This window comes from Zalophus californianus, chromosome 1 (genome assembly GCF_009762305.2).
Source record: "Zalophus californianus isolate mZalCal1 chromosome 1, mZalCal1.pri.v2, whole genome shotgun sequence".
In the NCBI taxonomy this organism is placed as follows: Eukaryota; Metazoa; Chordata; class Mammalia; order Carnivora; family Otariidae; genus Zalophus; species Zalophus californianus.
Window position 1 is genome coordinate 139,611,661 of NC_045595.1, and position 19,858 is coordinate 139,631,518.

At 37.6% G+C, this 19,858-nt stretch overlaps 1 protein-coding gene and 1 non-coding gene across 4 annotated transcripts in view; both read left to right on the plus strand.

The window, feature by feature from the left end:
* TP63 (tumor protein p63) overlaps positions 1–19,858 on the plus strand; it is a 229,370-nt gene that overhangs the window by 3,041 nt on the left and 206,471 nt on the right. The gene's annotated exons all lie outside the window — the stretch shown is intronic.
* On the plus strand, positions 17,958–18,065 carry LOC113919023. Its single transcript, XR_003518768.1, has one exon. It is a non-coding gene; the product is annotated as a U6 spliceosomal RNA (small nuclear RNA).

Sequence of the window (19,858 nt, forward strand, 5' to 3'; positions counted from 1 at the left end):
GCTATCTAGTTTTTAAAATAGATTTTTAAGCTGAGTAATTCGAAAAGACAGACTAAATCCTTTCAAATTTTGCAAATAAACCAGATAATGTGATAAAAATGAATCAAGACCAAATTTTGAAATAATATGATAGCTGAGGGCCAAAAATAAGAGAAAATGCAACATATTACAATTCGAGCCACTTGCGAGATGACTTTGTATTATTTTTGCCAGTCAATCCAAAAAAGCTCAAACTGCTAACATGGTATATGAATGAGTAAGAAGCAACCCCTGTGTAAATTGCACATTGATTGTGAATTTTATGCTTTACCAGTTAAAAGGTCAACTTTATTAAGTATGTTTTCTAAATATATCCCAAAAGGAAGTGTAGTGACAGAGAACTTCTAGTGGAACATCATTTCGTTTATGAGAGAATATCACAGAAGGGCAGTTGCAGTTCTGTGTTGAGTGTACTCTACCTGCTTCTCCACATGCATCTTCCATTCTTCTCCTTGTTCTGTACCTCTGGAAGCTGACTTCTAAAGGCTACCCTGACCCTTCCTTTCTCCTCTGGTTTCCGCTTGGGTTAGACTTGCATAAGAAGATGTGATGAGCACTGGGTGTTATACGCAACTAATGAATCATTGAACATTATATCAAATCTAATGATGTACCGTATGTTGGCTAATTGAGTTTAAATTAAAAAAAAAAAAAGTAGAAGTGCATAAGGAGGGAAGTTAGGGTATATGTTTCCCTGGCCACTTCCCTGTTGGGTTTTCTACCAAAGGCTGCAGGTCCTGTCAGGCACCCTTGCCATAGGTCCAGGTTTACTTTACTTTCAAGCGTAGTAGAAGTGCTAAGCATTCCCAGCCACTACTAACTCCGAAAACCCATATCCTATCCCTTATGCCTTGGCAAATAGTCCCTTCATTAAACTCTCTACAGTCACTCTTTTTTCAAGTGCTCTTGTTCCTGTCAGGATCATGGCAAGTACAAAAATAAAATACATGCCCACAGTGTTGTCTATGCACATACAAAGTCCTCCAAAATTGGTATAACATATAATGATACAACTTCTGATGTAACATAAAGGATGTATCTACTCACTGCAATGAGCAAACCAGCTTTTAGTAAAGCTAATCCATTCATTTTAGCCATCTCCATAATCACTGTTTCTCTATCCATAACAAGCCAACATGCTACAGTCTGTGTATGTTGTTTGTATCAGTACTTGAATTGAAGTAAGGCAGAAGGCAGGAAGAATTGGTTCATAAAGAAATATGAAGGTACAATTTATCAACAGGGACTAACGTATCCATCAGTTGTAATGAAGAAAAAAAAACTGCTTCAAACCCTTACAATTTTCACAAGAATAAATTCTAAAAGACCGTTATGATCATTTGTGGCTAGTCCAAAGTATGATGCATTATAATTCTAGATGCTACCCCTGGGCTGTAAGTGCATTTAAATGGCAAGGAGGCAGGGAAGTGTGTTAGCTGAGTGCGCATAGAACTTGTCAAAAGATCTGAATAATAGCCTTAACTCCACCACTAACTGATTATATGACCTTTAGGAAATCATTTAAGCTATTTAAATAAAAGTTTCCTCATAAAGTAATTAGGGATTACAACCTCTGATCTACTCTTCACAGCTGGGACGTGGAGAAATTATATAGGAACCCAGTACAACTCTGAAATGCATTGCCTTAGTGTATTCCTCAGTTTTCCTATTGTGTGTGTAGCACACCAGCACACTGGGGATTCCTTTCCAGCAATAATCGTGTCCTCATGTGGGTATACCTTAAGTTCCATTTTGCCTGATATCATTAAGCGTCTTGGTATGATATTGGCTTGTCTCTCTCAATGTTTATACTTCACAATTCAGATTGAGAAATCTGAATCCCAGAGGGGTTAAGTGATTTATTTTCCCCCCAAATCACACAACAAAATAGTAGCAGAACCAGATCTAGAATTTAAGTCTCGTGATCCTGTTCAACGTTATTTCTACCACAGAACATATTATCATTTTATTAGAACTGTATAGAACTTTACCGTTAACGAAGTACTTCCCAGTACCTGATCCACCTGGGAGGTGAGCCAGTGTGGTAGGCAGAATAATGGCCTCTAAAGATGACCAGATCCTAATCTCCAGAACCTGTGAATATGTTCTATTATGCAGCAAAGGGGAATTAAGGTTTCAGATGGAATTAAGGCTGCTAATCAGCTGATCTTAAAATAGGTAGATTATCTTGGATTACCCACGTGGTTTCAATGTAATCGTGAGAGTCCTTAAAAGTGGAAGTCGGAGGGAGAAAGAGTCAGTGATGTGATGTGAGAAACGACTCAACAGACTTTGAAGTTGGAAGGGAATCATGAGCCAAGCAAGGCTGGCACCTCTAGACGCTGGAAAAGGCGAGATAACAGATTTTCCTCTACAGCCTCCAGAAGGAATGCAGCCCTGCCACCACCTTGATTTCAGTCCAGTGAGACCTGTGTCAGGCTTCTGACCTACAGAACTCTAAGATGATGCATTTGTATTGGTGTAAGCCACAAGTTTGTGGTAACTAGTTACAGCAGCAGTACGAAACTAGTTCACCAAGCAAAGGATTTTTATCCCAAATTGTAGATATGAAAACTAAAACTATGTTTTGTTTTGATTTGTTTAACTAAAGGATCCCAGGAATTAATTAATTAATTAATTTATATTTCTTGGTGCCGAGTAGGGATAGTAGGAGATATAAGATACAATCCTAGACTCAGGGAATCTAAAGTAGAATTGCATACATAGAAATCATACAAGGAGGTTCAAGGAAGGTTAGGAAGATGCCTGCTTGCTGAAGACTGCCAATGCAAAGCGCCCACCCTGGACGCAGCAGGTTGGAAGGGTGATTCTTACTAGTAGCATCTGTTAATGTTCCTCAACATGTTTTACGTGGTGTTATATTTCTGTTCAAATCGTAGATGGTAACTGATGCCCAAAATTGTAATGCCCAACTTCAGGTTCAGGAAAACACAGTAACATACATTTTCACTTCTGATGTTGTCAGGAATTCTGAGAGATGTTACATCCACAGCCTGAGACTAGGATCTGAGGAGTCTAGGTGGAGCCCTGGGATTGCATTGTAAATAAAAACAAACCATTTCGATTCATGTTGTTCTCAGGCCACTACTGAAAAAACAGCTCTAGGCCTTCTGATGCTGTAAGTTTCCTAGTCAATTTTAGGTTTACAATTACATTGATACCTTTCTCTGGGAAATGGAGGGTGAAGGGAAGGAATGCAAAACTAGCATTTTTTTATCAGGCACCACAGAGGATTCGTTTGTTTGCACAGTCAATTTTGAGCCCCCTACAGTGAGGCAAACTTGGACCCAGGGTCCCAATAGAAGCTTAGAAAAAGGTACCCAATGATATGAACAACACATGCCTTCCTACAGGGAGACTTCACGTTCTCACTTTACTTAAGAGCCAAATGGATTGTGAGATTAAAGTAGCAATTTTCAATCTGTTTCAAGTCAAGAGAGCCAAGTTTCTGATTAGCTGTTTTGCAGCTCAAATTTGTCCTGACAGAGTTCCTATCTCCTTTAAATAACTTGCCAGGAACAGTCCTCAAGCAACAAGTGATGGATGGATAAAGCACTATAATTATGATCAAAGTCCAAAGACTTCAGTCTATGTCATTATGCACTTCCCAACCTCTGAAAGTCACTTTGTTCCATTTAAAATAGGATGAGAAATGGACATGAGGTGATGTGTACTTATTGGTTAGTCAAGGTTTTGGAAATGACAGTTATTAACATGTCGGTTTTACCTTAAGCCATAATATTTGGGGGATAATTTAAATGGAGAGAACTAATCGTCACTCTGTTCTTACTGTTTGCCTTCTATTCTCCCTTTATATCTGAGTCTTTATTACGAATTAGCCTCTACATTCAGAAATCGTTAAGGTAAAAGAATTTTGTAAGGCTCAAAATCCCCTTGCCACTTTCAAATTTCCAGTACCTTTTTCTCTTTTTCAAATGAGCAAACTTAATTTGTCAAGTTGAACAGAAAACGCCCTTTCTCACTTTCTATGAACTTCGTTAGCTCTCTTATAATTGAGGGGAAAACCAGCATCACAATAATATTAAAACTGATAAAGCATTTTGACTCAAGCAGTATAACATTGGATGCTGGTGTGATAATTTAATCAACCACATGGTTACCTAGTGTGGATTTTTAATGTAAGCTTTTTTACAAATGGTAGTGTAGATCAAAATAAATAATAGAAAACACACAAATTCATGAGAGGGGTAACAGTGCAACAGACTTTGCCTTCTAAAGTTAAATATATTATACCTTAAGATTATTAACTGTATTTAACCTGCTTGCCCTATCATATCCTGACATTTCATCAGAGCGGTCAATTCTTAGAGCTTCCTTAAAAATTCCAAGCTTTGTGGGGTTGCCTGGGTGTTACAGTCAGTTAAGCATCGGACTCTTGATTTCGGCTCAGGTCATGATCTCAGAGTCCTGAGATTGAGCCCTGCATCGGGCTCCGTGCTGGGCATGGAGCCTGCTTAAGATTCTCCCTCTCCCTCCTCCCTCTTAAAATACGTAAAGCTTGGTATTTTTTTTATCTGAAATTCATTAGTTTTTCTTCATTTTTTTTTTCTGGTTTAGACAAACTTCCATTTTTATGCTTGAATTTAATAATGTCATTTACTTCTTAACTACATAAGTAAAATAAACATATTTATCAAAGCTTTCATTGAGAAAAATATCTTCCAACTTTTCTATAATATTGTAACCTCCAAATAGAAGGTGCTAATAAGATGTGGTTCCATTTTATCTTTCTTTTTCACACTTTTGTTATCTCAGGGAATGTACGAAAACTTTCTGTTAGACAGGGTTTTCAAACTAAATTATGAGCAATCTAAACACAGTCAAATGAATTTTTTCAGCATCTTAATTGATACTCTCTGATGTGATAAATCTTTGCGCCTGTGTCAATGATTTTTTTTTGAGTATCCTGTAGAGGCTGATGTGGATCTAATTGAGATTTCTTCACTAAAACTTGGCATATTAATAAATCCTTTATCTTCAAGTTAGTGCTGATGAATGTAGGCCATCCTAGGGGTGGCATGTGCACTGACATGCTTGCTGCGGAATCTCATGTAGAATCAAGTCTTCTCCCTGAGCACAAGCCTTCAGGGTTGTCCTCCCGATGAATTCACTACCAGCCCTTCTATCTGGCATTCCAGATACTACCTTACCTTCCTATGTACAATTTATACACATTTTTAAAAGATTTTATTTATTTATTTGACAGAGAAAGAGTGTGAGGGCAAAAGCAGGGAGACAGAGGGAGAGGGAGAAACAGGCTCCCCGCTGAACAGGGAGCCTGACGTGAGGCTCAATCCCAGGACCCCGGGATCATGACCTGAGCTGAAGGCAGCCACTTAACCAACTGAGCCACTCAGGCGCCCCTACAATTTTATCTCTAATTCTTGAATCCTTCAAAACAGTAAAGTAGAAAGCTTGTTATTTTGTGTTTTTGTTTGTTTGTTTTCCACTCTCTACTTTGCTTCTTCCCTTGTTTTTCCTTTCACAGAAGCTCTGTATTTCTTTGCTTCTTGGGAAGACAGAATATATATGAAAAAGCTAAAAATATCACAAAGCACTTTTTTTTTTTTTAACCAGTCTAAGCTTCTCTCTGCAAAAGTGAAATTGGGGCATTTTGTAAACAAAAAAATAAAAAACTGTGACAGTAACATATCCAAAATAAAAACACATGAAACTGACATATAATTCTGGGTTTCATAAGAAAATTGATTTTTTAGTATCTAGTTTATCTGAGTTGCTAAGCACATCTTTAAATGAGTTTTGTAAATTAGCTAATATTAAAATAAATTGATAAATACCGCTGGTTTGGGTGACTGGGAATAGGAAGAGAGAAAGGATAATGCTTTAAAAAGTTCAACATTGTAAACTACAAAACTATTCAATAATGTTCAGTAAATACTTAATCTTAGATTTTGGATATATGGTAAGAAATTTAAAAATTCAGAGGTTTTTAGTACTATTTCTACTGTAGCAAAAGTGGGTCTAGAATCATCTGAATTAAGTGTGAGGTAAAGAAAGATCACTGAAGCTCAGGAGGAAACATAAATGTTAGAACACTTTAGGTATCCTCAGATGAAACATTCAGATAAAGGTACTTGTGACTTGATATTAATGATACAAAAATTATGTATTAGACAAATAACATGTTCCCAACAATAATGGAAGCCAACAAGGAAAAATCTAGAAAAATAGTTGTTTTTTGGTCCATAATTTTAATACGTGGAAGTTATAATAAAATAACCAATGCTTTATTCATTATATAAATTATATAATAACTTTCAATTTGTCATGTATTTTTGCACTCAATATAAGTAATAGCATAAAGATCTCATTATCAATGCAACTTAATATATTTATTTCCTTTGTTGAGTATTTAGGTTAATTATAATTTTTATTAAAATTATTTTAAAAGATTATTTTAGAGAGGAGAGAGTAAGAAAAAGAATGTGTGAGCATGGAGGGGAGGGACAGAAGGAGAAGGGAGAGAGAATCCCAAGCAGACTCCATGCTGAACATGGAGCCCTACTCAGGGTTCTATCTCATGACCCCAAGACCACTACCTGAGCTGAAACCAAGAGTCAGACACTCAACTGACTATGCCACCCAGGCTATAATTTTTATTAAAAATTTAGAGTGTTATAAAATCATCCTTTCTTTTGAGTTATTTCCTTGGGATCATTCCATGGAACAAATATTCAAGGAAAACAAACTAATACATGTTCAATCTATACAAAGTGCCATGTAATTTACCTGCGTTATTTCATATAATACATTTTTTGAGGTAAGTAATATCCCAGTTTGCAGACAAGGACAAAATGCTCAGAGAGATAACTAATTTGACCAATGTGACTTAACTAGTAAGTTGAAGGACCTCTTTGTATTTTCATTCTGATCTGAGTCAGAATTTGAAACCAGGACTATCTGATCTGAAGACTTTGGTGCTTCCCTCACAATATGCTGCCATCTAAAAAGTGAGAGGGTTGACACATAAAAGGCAATATACTTTTTCAAGTTTCTGGAAAATATTACTATTTAAAAGGACATGCCAATATGTTTTGCCAGAGTCCCAGCTTTGGCTATCACTATTTTTATTTTTTTTCTAATTTGATGGATATAAAATAATGTGGTTTTAATGAGCACTTAGTAGGGCAATGACAGAAACCACAATTGTGAATTTTTAAGGATCTCAACTTTTGATACTGTATTTTTAGAAAATGAGGGTGAGACATTAGGCAGCTGAGTATCTAATATTTATTTAATTCTTACTATGTGCCAGAAACTATTCTAAGCATTTTGCATATTTAATTTTACACACTTAATCCTCAAACCACCTTAAGATTTACTAGTATTAACTGCTAACCAAGTAGGTAGTATAATGTTCGAGAGACCGGATTTGGAGGTTGTGTGCCTTGGTGCAGATTCTCTCTCTGCCAATTGTTAGATCTCTTAACTTAATCTGTGTGTGTGTTTCCTCAAGTATAGTGGCCTCTACCTGACTGTGGTTGCTTTGAGAATTAAATGAGTTAATTGTATAAATGGCTTAAGATAGCATCTGGCCTATAATAAGCATTCTATAGGTCATAGATCTTATTATTCAGATTACATAGATGAAGAAATTGAGGCACAGAGTAACTTGTCCAGGTTAAAAACAGCTGGACACTGGTGGAGATGAGTTGGGTCCTGATTTCCACAACATTTTTTTTTTTAATGGTCATTGTCTTAGTTAACAGTCAAATTTATGGAGGACTGGTTTTTGTCATAAGTTTTGTCTTTTTTATGCTTAGAGACCATAAAACCAATCATTTAGCATTCTAGAAAAACAGTCTAAATCTAAAGAGGGCAAATGTTACCAAGTATCTTTTGTACCATAAACACTACCCTAGAGAGCCCAATTTGAGAACAAACTGTTCTACAAATGCATGGTACATGAATGAATGAATGAGTGAATAAAAATTTTGCTTACCACAAATGTGTTATGTTCCTTTCTGATATACCATAGAACTTTATTTTTATCTTTTGGTATTTATATTTGCTTAAATGACTAAGCTCTTAATTATTTCTGACTACCTTGAGTTCTGTACATAGTAGGTATTCAATAATTACCTAACTCCACTGAAATGCTTTTGCTCTATATTTGTATACTTTTGTGCCCTCCCCCTCACTCCTCGTCTGCCTTTCCCTCCCTTGATACATGGTTTTAGACCAAGTAAAGGACCAAATAAAAGATGTAGGCAGGTGGGAACCCAACCTGTTGGAGCTTTTCTCCTGATAACAGAAATAAATCTTGGCCAAAAAGTTGAAAAAAGTGAGAAAAGCAAGTGAATCAGGTTTGAAACTAGAGATGGTTGCTGGCCACACCCATAATTTACTCCCTGACAAAGTGGTTTTGGTCGCCATGTCAAACCGTGTGAGAACATGTGTAGGGCAGACACTGCTGGAACCCAAAGGCAGCTTGGGTCTGAAACAGGCTTCTCTAGTCACAAGGGAGTGCCATGATTTTAACTGCTCAAGAATCCTGTTCAGTCTCCACCAAGGGGAACGCTGAAATGAAACTGTCAGGCTGGGTAACTAATGCTACTCTTGGCAGCAGCAGCTCATGGATCCTTTTCATTGAATGGAGACAGACTATAAATAATAGCATTCATCTGGCACTCTGTCACTTCCAAGAACTCCAGAAGTCCTAACAAAGAGACACTAATATTCCACCACAGCTTGCAGATGATAGTTTCTGATACACAAAGAGGAGGGTTACTGTAAACAGCAATCTAAATGCTGATGTGGTTCTTCAATTTCAGATTCTAGGCTAAAAATGACTATTCTGTTATTTTGGACTTTTTCTTAATTAGTCATGCCCGAAAAATTAGGTCATTGCTGGGGCATAAAAGTTTTCTAAAAATGGGAATATCACTGTTAAGATCGTGACTGGTTCGTATGTCTACGTTCTTTGATGAGTAGTTGACCAAAGGTACTAAATATAACCTACAATTTCAACAACCTCTCTCTTAGAGGGTCCAATTTAACAGGTCCTCCTCTGGTGGCTTCTTTAGTCACACAATAAATCCAGAGGGCTGATGGAGAGAAATGATTCCTTATGTTTACCTGGAAAGCCATTACAAAACCACACATGGCTTGCTCTCAGGAAGATGGCCTCCCTTTAACCATCATCCTCTTATAAAGTACAGCTACCGGGGCAGTGTACATGCAGCCCCCCTAGGAAGGTAGAAGCCAAATGAGGGGTCATTGCCTTTAAAAAAAAAAAAAAGCCTCTGTCCTTCCTCCACCCCCTTACTATGGCAGTTTCCAAGAATGGAAAAGTTAACACAAAAATCATGAATCCCCAAATAAGTGGACTAAAGAATATGCCAGAGTTTTGAAGATATTGTGATTTATTTCATTTGCAATGAAAACATTTGTTCTTTCAAATTAAGGGTTTTTTTTTTGTTATTTTTTTATTACACTTGATCTTAGCCAAAAGGCTGAGAAGCGATTTTTTTTATTTTTTTATTAACATATAATGTATTATTTGTTTCAGGGGTACAGGTCTGTGATTCATCAGTCTTACACAATTCACAGCGCTCACCGTAGTACCTACCTTCCCCAGTGTCCATCACCCAGCCACCCCATCCCTCCCACCCCCCTATACTCTAACAACTCTGAGTTTGTTTCCTGAGATTAAGAATCTCTTATGGTTTGTCTTCCTCTCCAGTTTCATCTTGTTTCATTTTTCCCTCCCTTCCCCTATGATCCCCTGTCTTGTTTCTCAAATTCCTCATATCAGTGAGATCATATGATACTTGTCTTTCTCTGATTGACTTATTTTGCTTAGCATAATACCCTCTAGTTCCATCCACGTCCTTGCAAATGGCAAGATTTCATTTTTGGATGGCTGCATAATATTCTATTATATATATCTATGTATACATATATATATATACATATATATATTTATACACACACACACACACACACACACACACACACACACACACACACACACCACACCACATCTTCTTTATCCATTCATCTGTTGATGGACAGCTAGGCTTTTTCCATAGTTTGGCTATTGTGGACATTGCTGCTATAAACATTGGGGTGCGTGTGCCCCTTCAGATCACGGATCACTACATTTGTATCTTTGGGGTAAATGCCCAGTAGTGCAATTTCTGGGTCATAGGGTAGCTCTGTTTTCAACATTTTGAGGAACCTGCATACTGTTTTCCAGAGTGGCTGCACCAGCATGCATTCCCACCAACAGTGTAGGAGAGTTCCCCTTTCTCCACATCCTCACCAACATCTGTCCTTTCTTGACTTGTTCATTTTAGCCAGTCTGACTGGTGTGAGGTGGTATCTCACTGAGGTTTTGATTTGGATTTCCCTGTTGATTTTGAACACTTTTTCATGTGTCTGTTGGCCATTTGAATGTCTTCTCTGCAGAAATACCTGTTCATGTCTTCTGCCCATTTCTTGATTGGATTATTTGTTCTTCGGGTGTTGAGTTTGATAAGTTCTTTATAGATTTTGGATACTAGCCCTTTATCTGATATGTCATTTGCAAATATCTTCTCCCATTCTGTCGGTTGTCTTTTAATTTTGTTGACTGTTTCCTTTGCTATGCAAAAGCTTTTTATCTTGATGAAGTTGCAAAAGTTCATTTTTGCCCTTGCTTCCCTTGCCTTTGGCAATGTTTCTAGGAAGAAGTTGCTGTGACTGAGGTCGAAGAGGTTGCTGCCTGTGTTCTCCTCAAGGATTTTGTTGGATTCCTGTCTCACATTTAGGTCTTTCATCCATTTTGAGTCTGTTTTTGTGTGTGGTGTAAGGAAATGGTCCAGTTTCATTCTTCTGCATGTGGCTGTCCAATTTTCCCAACACCATTTGTTGAAGAGACTGTCTTTTTTCCATTAGACATTCTTTCCCGCTTTGTCAAAGATTAGTTGACTACAGAGTTGAAGGTCCATTTTTGGGTTCTCTATTCTGTTCCATTGATCTGTGTGTCTGTTTTTGTGCCAGTAGCATACTGTCTTGATGATGACAGCTTTGTAATAGAGCTTGAAGTCCAGAATTGTGATGCCACCAGCTTTGCTTTTCTTTTTCAACATTCCTCTGTCTATTCAGGGTCTTTTCTGGTTCCATACAAATTTTAGGATTATTTGTTCCATTTCTTTGAAAAAAGTGGATGGTATTTTGATGGGGATTGCATTAAATGTGTAGATTGCTCTAGGCAGCATAGACATCTTCACAATATTTGTTCTTCCGACCCATGAGCATGGAACATTTTTCCATATCTTTGGGTCTTCCTCAATTTCTTTCATGAGTATTCTATAGTTTTCTGAGTATAGATCTTTACCTCTTTGGTTAGATTTATTCCTAGGTATCTTATGGTTTTGGGTGCAATTGTAAATGGGATCGACTCCTTAATTTCTCTTTCTTATGTCTTGTTGTTGGTGTATATAAATGCAACTGATTTCTGTGCATTGATTTTATATCCTGCCACTTTGCTGAATTCCTATATGAATTCTAGCAGTTTAGGGGTGGAGTCTTTTGGGTTTTCCACATAAAGTTTCATATCATATCATCTGCAAAAAGTGAGAGTTTCACTTCTTTTTTGCCGATTTGGATGACTTTTCTTTCTTTCTGTTGTCTGACTGCTGAGGCTAGGACTTCAAGTTCTATGTTGAACAGCAGTGGTGATAGTGGACAACCCTACCATGTTCCTGACCTTAAGGGAAAAGCTCTCAGTTTTTGCCCATTGATTATGATATTTGCTGTGGGTTTTTCGTAGACTGCTTTTATGATATTGAGGTATGTACCCTCTATCCCTATGCTGTGAAGAGTTTTAATCAAGAAAGGATGCTATACTTTGTCAAATGCTTTTTCTGCATCTATTAAGAGGATCATATGGTTCTTGTTCTTTCTTTTATTAATGTATTGTATCACATTGATTGATTTGCGGATGTTGAACCAACCTTGCAGCCCAGGAATAAATCCCACTTGGTCATGGTGAATAATCCTTTTAATGTACTGTTGGATCCTATTGGCTAGTATTTTGGTGAGAATTTTTGCATCCGTGTTCATCAAGGATATTGGTCTGTCATTCTCCTTTTTGATGAGGTCTTTGGTTTGGGGATCAAGGTAATGGTGGCCTCATAAAACGAGTTTGGAAGTTTTCCTTGCATTTCTATTTTTTGGAACAATTTCAGAAGAATAGGTATTAATTCTTCTTTAAATGTTTGGTAGAATTCCCCTGGGAAGCCATCTGGCCCTGGGCTTTTGTTTGTTGGGAGATTTTTGATGACTGCTTCAATTTCCTTAGTGGTTATAGGTCTGTTCAGGTTTTCTATTTCTTCCTGGTTCAGTTTTAGTAGTTGATACATCTCTAGGAATGCATCCATTTCTTCCCCAGATTATCTAATTTGCTGGCATATAGTTGCTCATAATATGTTCTTATAATTATTTGTATTTGTTTGGTGTTGGTTGTGATCTCTCCTCTTTCATTCACGATTTTATTTATTTGGGTCATTTCTCTTTTCTTTTTGTTAAGTCTGGCCTGGGGTTTATCAATCTTGTTAATTCTTTCAAAGAACCAGCTCCTAGTTTCGTTGATCTGTTCTACTGTTCTTTTGGTTTCTATTTTATTGATTTCTGGTCTGATCTTTATTATTTCTCTTCTCCTGCTGGGTTCAGGCTTTATTTGCTGTTCTTTCTCCAGCTCCTTTAGGTGTAGGGTTAGGTTGTGTATTTGAGACCTTTCTTGTTTCTTGAGAAAGGCTTGGATTGCTATATACTTCTCTTAGGACTGCCTTTACTGCATCCGAAAGATTTTGAACAGTTGTGTTTTCATTTTTATTTGTTTCCATAAATTTTATTTAATTCTTCTTTAATTTCCCAGTTGACCCATTCATTTTTTAGTAGGATGCTTTTTAGCCTCCATGTATTTGAGTTCTTTCCAACTTTCCTCTTGTGATTGTGTTCTAGTTTCAAGGCATTGTGGTCTGAAAATATGCAGGGAATGATCCCAATCTTCTGGTACCAGTTGAGACCTGATTTGTGACCCAGAATGTGATCTATTCTGGAAAATGTTCCATGTGCACTAGACAAGAATATGTATTCTGTTGCTTTGGGATGAAATGTTCTGAATATATCTGTGAAGTCCCTCTGGTCCAGTTTGTCATTTAAAGCCTTTATTTCCTTGTTGATCTTTTGCTTAGATGATCTATCCATTTGAGTGAGGGGCATGTTAAAATCCCCCACTATTTCTGTATTGTTGTCGATGTATTTCTTTGATTTTTGTTATTAACTGGCTTATATAATTGGCTGCTCCCATGTTAGGGGCATAGATATTTACAACTGTAAGATCTTCTTGTTGGATAGACCCTTTAGGGACTATGTAGTGTTCTTCCTCATCTCTTATTATAGTCTTTGGTTTAAAATCTAATGTGTATGTTATAAGGATTGCCAACCCAGCTTTCTTTTGGTGTCCATTAGCATGGTAAATTGTTTTCCACTCCCTCACTTTAAATCTGGAGGTGTCTTTGTATCTAAAATGAGTCTCTTGCAGACAGCATATCAATGGGTCTTTTTTTTTATCCAATCTGGTACCCTGTGTCTTTTGACTGGGACATTTAGCCCATTTACGTTCAGGGTAACTATTGAAAGATATGAATTTACTGCCATTTTATTGCCTGTAAGGTGACTGTTACTGTATATTGTCTCTGTTCCTTTCTGGTCTCTATTACTTTTAGGCTCTTTCTTTGAGAGTACCCCTTTCAATATTTCTTGTAGGACTGGTTTGGTGTTCACAAATTCTCTTAGTTTTTATTTGTCCTGGAAGCTTTTTATCTCTCCTTCTATTTTCAGTGACAGCCTAGCTGGATATAGTATTCTTGGCTGCATATTTTTCTCATTTAGTGCTCTGAATATATCACTGCCAGTCCTTTCTGGCCTGCCAGGTCTCTGTACATAGGTCTGCTGCCAATCTAATGTTTCTACCATTGTAGGTTACAGACCTTTTGTCCCAAGCTGCTTTCAGGATTTTCTCTTTGTCTGTGAGACTTGAACCTTTTACTCTTAGATGTTGGGGTGTTGACCTATTTTTATTGATTTTGAGAGGGGTTCTCTGTGCTTCTGGGATTTTGATGCCTGTTTCCTTCCCCACATTAGGGGAAGCTATAATTTGCTCCAGTATACCTTCTGCCCTTCTCTCTCTTTCTTCTTCTTCTGGGATCCCAGTTATTCTAATATTGTTTCATCTTATGGTATAACTTATCTCTCGAATTCTTCCCTCACGATCCAGTAGTTGTTTATCTCTCTTTTTCTCAGCTTCTTTATTTTCCATAACTTGGTCTTCTATATCACTAATTCTCTCTTCTGTCTCATTTATCTTAGCAGTTGGAGCCTCCATTTTTTATTGCACCTCATTAGTAGCCTTTTTGATTTTGACTTGTTTAGATTTTAGTTTTTTTATTTATCCAGAAAGGGATTCCCTACTATCTTCTATACATTTTTCAAGCCCAGCTAGTATCTTTAAAATTTCATTCTGAATTCTAGTTCTGACATCTTACTAATGTCTGTATTGATTAGGTCCCTGGCAGTCGGTACTACCTCTTGATCTTTGTTTTTTTGAAGTGAGTTTTTCTGTCTTGTCATTTTGTCCAGAGGAGAATAGATGAATGAGAGAACAAAATGCTCAAAAAAATGCTAAAATGGTAACAACGACCCCAGAAAAATACACACTAAACAAATCAGAAGAGACCCGGAACTGGGGGGGGGGGGGGGGCGGAGAAAGGGAGAAAAAAAAAAGAATATGATCAGGCTGGTAAATATAACAGAGCCACACACTAGATTTTGGGTGTATTTTGGTCTGTTACAAGAAATTGCCTCCCAAAATTTTAAAGAATGAAAAACTTATATATATATATATATATATATATACACACACACACACACACAAAAACAAGGGTAAATATGATGAAGGGATAGAATATGACTGTAAAGATGAAAATTAAAAAGGGTTTTAAAAAAAGGAATTGATAAGATAAAAAGTTGGTTGAAAAAAGAATAAAAAAATAAAAAGAGAGAATGTGATCAGGCAGGAGAATAGGACAACGGCATACACTAGTTTTATGGTATATTTTGGTCTGTTAGAAGAAACTGTATCCCAAAATTTTAAAGAAAGAAAAACTTATATATATACAATAAATAAGGTTAAATACAATGAAGAGATCGAATGTGATTGTAAAAATGAAAAATTTAAAAAGATTTTAAAAAAGGAATTGATAAGATGTTGGTTGAAAAAGGAAAGAAGAAAAATTCAACTAAAAAATAGATAAAGAAAAATAAAGAAAATTAAAATAACTTTGAAAGACTAAAGAATCATGGGGAAAAAAACATGAATCTATGTGCTGTATTCCCCTAGTGCTGGAGTTCTGCCGTTCTCATTGATCGGTAAACTTGGTCTTGGCTGGCTGTTCTTGCTGATCTTCTGGGGGAGGGGCCTGTTGCCGTGGTTCTCAAATGTCTTTGCTGGAGGCAGAATTGCCCCACCCTTGCCAAGGGCCGGGGTAAGTAATTTGCTCGGGTTTGCTCTCGGGAGCTTTCGTTCCCTGCATGCTTTCCGTACAGCTCTGGAGGATGAGAGTGAAAATGGCGGCCTCCCAGTCTGTGGTCCTAGAGGAGCGAAGAACTCATGGCCCCACTCCTCAGTGCACCCCCAGAGAAAAGCAGTCAGTCACTCCCGTCTCCCTGGTCTCTGGCCGCACACCATGCTCACCCAGCCTGTGACCTAGTGTTTCTATCTCTGGCACACAACCCCATGTGGAGTCTCCAAACCCAGCAGAATCCTGCGGTGCGTTACCACAACACTCCTTCCATGAAAGGATGGGAGTCTCCCTGGGTCTGCCACTTGTTGGATCCCTGCTGGAAGAGCAGTGGCCCGACTGTGCCACAGATCACAGTTTATGGCAATCCTGAGCTGAGAGCCCACTCCTCGGCTCCATCTCTGCAGCCGGCTTCCCTACTCCAATACCTTGGAGCTCCGCCACACTCAGGCACCCCCAGTCTTTCTGTGACCCTGAGGGTCCTGAGACCACACTATCCCAGCAAGGGTTCCACCCCCAGCTTAGCCACTGGAGTGACGTCCCTCAGCGGAGCAGACTTCTAAAAGTTCTGATTTTGTGCTCTGCTGCTCTATTATTTGCCGGTAGCAGCTGATGGAGGCCCCCTCCCCCGCCATCTGTCTTCCCGAATATCACCTCCGATTCATTTCTCTGCAAGTACATCCTACCTTCTAGAAAGTGGTCGCTTTTCTATTTAGAGAGTTGCTGCTATTCTTTTCTTCAATCTGCTGTTGAGTTTATAGGTGTTCTGAATGGTTTGAGAATTTTCTAGCTGAATTCCTGGGACCAGACAAAATTTAGATCTCCTACTCCTCTGACATCTTGCTCCTCCCCCATCAATTTAAGTTTTTATTTTAAGTCCAGTTAATTAACATACAGTATAATGTTTCAGTTATACAGTATAGTGATGTAACACTTCCACACAGCACCCAGTGCTCATCACAAGTGCACTCCTTAATCCCCATCACCTATTTAACCCATCCCCCCACCTACCTCCCCTCTAGTAACCATCAGTTTGTTCTCTATAGTTAAGAGTCCGTTTCTTGGTTTGCCTACCTCTCTTTTTTCCCCTTTGTTCATTTGTTTTCCTTCTTAAATTCCACTCATGAGTGAAATCATGTTGTATTTGGTTTTTCTCTGACTGAATTATTTCACTTAGCATGATACTCTAGCTCCATCCATGTCATTGCAAATGGCAAGATTACATTCTTTTTTATTGCCGAGTAACATTCCATATCTTCATGGCTAAAAACAACAACCAGCGAGGATATGGAGAAAGAAGAACTGTCTTGTACCGTTGGTGGGAATGCAAACTGGCGCAGCCACTCTAAAAAACAGTATGGAGATTCCTCAAAAAGTTAAAAATAAAACTACCCTATGATCGGCAGTTGCACTACTAGGTATTTACCAAAAGAACACAAAAATACTAATTCAAAGGAGTACGTGCACCCTGATATTTCTAGCAGCATTATCGACAATAGCCAGATTATGGAAACAGCCCAAGTGTCCATCAGCTGATGAATGGATACAAAATATCACTTCTTTTAAAGAAATCAATATTAAGAGAACCAATGAGATCACCTCCATGTCATAATTAAAATGTTTACAGATTTCTGCATGTAAAGATTAAATGACTAATTTCAAAGTTCTTTTATAATAGTATTTTTTCAAATGTATATTATTGTAATATGCTACTCAGTGGGAATACATAATTCTATAATTTTAAGTAAAATATATTTATAGTATAGTTTCACTTTTTTTATGCACCCCTATGTACATTGCAGCATCATTCACAATATCAACAGTTTCAAAATTTTAAGGGGGAAAAAAGGTGGGAGCGGGGAGGAGAGGAAGAGAAAAAAAAGTCTTTTAATGACTGTGTGGTCAAATGTCATGGCCTCTTCTGTAATTGTAACCTGACTCCTTTCCCTTCTTACATCCCCTTCAATAGAGTGAGTCCCCAATTCCTTATTGTGCTATTTTGTCCATGTAACATTTCCTTTCAAAATACTGTTTTGTTTACTTGTTATATTTATTGTTTATTTGTGTGTCCACAGTGGAAGTTGAACTCTATAAAGGCAGGATATTTGTCTCTTTTGTGCCCTGATTTATCCCAAACCCCTAGAACAGGACTAGGCACATGAGGGTATTCATGAAATTACTATTGGCTGATGAATTATGAAGAGAGAGCTAATAAAAATTCCTTAGCCATTATTACTTATATTGTTTTTCCTGAGAAGATATAATTTCTTTAAAATGAGTGTAGTGCTCGCTTTGGCAGCACATATACTAAAATTGGAACGGTATAGAGAAGATTAGCATGGCCCCTGCGCAAGGATGACACGTAAAATGAGTGGAAAAAAATCAAACTGGAGAAAGTTTCTCTTTCATCAGGGAAATCAGGCTTGAAAGGGTTGGATAATTGAGCCAATGTCACAGAGCTCAGTGGAGGAATCAGGACTCCCAGTCACCATTACTCACAATACAGTGTTCTTCTCACTGAACTTGGCCACCTATGCTGTTTGTAAGATTGGACATCTGGTTTGTCCAAATCCCTCATAGCTGATCAGAGTTTTATTATGTAAAACCCTTTCACATATAGGATTTGTGCCACATAGTTAGTATTTTCATTTTATAGATAAAGAACCTGAAGGTAGAGAGCTAGTTAATTTGACGAACATCACACAGATAGCTGGTAGAAGGCAAAAGTAGGGTTAGAATCCTGGAATCTGATCAAATAGCCTCTTTGTTACTACATATTTTTCTCTTGCAACTGTTAATTTAAAAAAATGTACTGAATACCATTTATGTGCCAAACTATTCCACACAGTGGTGAGTAAAAACCGTGTCACTGTTATGGAACTTCTATCTTCAGCCCACAAATCAACACATGATATGTTGAGTGGTAGCAATTCTCTGTATAAAAGTGAGGCAAGGTAAGGGGTGTATAGAGAGAATGACAGGTTTGGAAGAAGAACTATATTAAATGGATTGCCATCTTTAAATCCTCTTAGATGAAGTGACCTTTGAGTGGAGACCTGAAAGGAATAAGGAAGGAATCTTGGGGAGAAAGAGAATCCCAGGCAAGGAGTACATGGAGATCAGTGACTGGAACAGAGTGAGCAAGAATAGAGTTAAGAGGCGAGATCAATTGTCAGAGAGTAGGAGTAGGCCTGCAGAAGGTGGATATAAAGAAGGTTTGATATTTCTCTCAGAAGGATTTTATTTTTTCTTCTATTTTAAAGAATCACTTTGGCTGTATGCTCTGTGGGGAAAAGACTATAGAGACCAAGTCTAGTGGCTTTTGTTCCAGATAAGAGTTGATGGTGCTTTGCACTAAGGTGGTAAATAGTGGTGGTATCAAGGACATATTTCAAAAGATAACCCAATACAGTTGTTGAAGTTTATACATGGGCCCTATTTGGGGCTTGGGTGTCATCTGTAAAAGGGCATCTCATTTCCATAGCATGGCGTTACTTGAGTGAGTGTATGTCCATTCAAAGCTAGTTCTCAAACTTGAAAGCTTAGAAACCTGATGTTTCAGCACAAGATTAATTTCTTCGTTAACCAAATATTCTGAGATTGATATGTGAAAATGAGAAAGTCAGTGCGTTAACTCTTATAATAAGACCGTCTTATAATATGACTGTCTTGAATAAACTTCTGTTGACTGATAAGCATATTCTTTTCCTATAGACTTATTGCAGGGGATAGCAAATTAGATTCAGAATGTTGCTAGATGAATATGGCATAGCAGAAAAAAATGGAAGTAAATGGATGATTTGTTAACCCAGTCAATCCATCTCCATATAACTAACTCCATAAACATACACACACTGAAAGAACATATAAATACTCATATTCTTGGTCCAGAATATACAGGTGTCAGAATAGAGCTGGGGACCCAACAGAACGTACCTCTCTTCATATTTCTTAGACCTGACCAAGGACCAAGAAATTCTCTACTCCACTCTGACTAGCATATTCTTCCTTTAAATATGTTAATATGTTTGATCAGAGTTAACTCTAGTTTTGGCCTGAGATCATTTCTCTTTGGTAAAATTGCCAATGAGATCCACTATATTTTTGTTCACTCACAAAAGGCAATGAATCTTACATCTCAGTTTCTAAGCTGTCCCTAGTATACATAACTATTATGAACTATC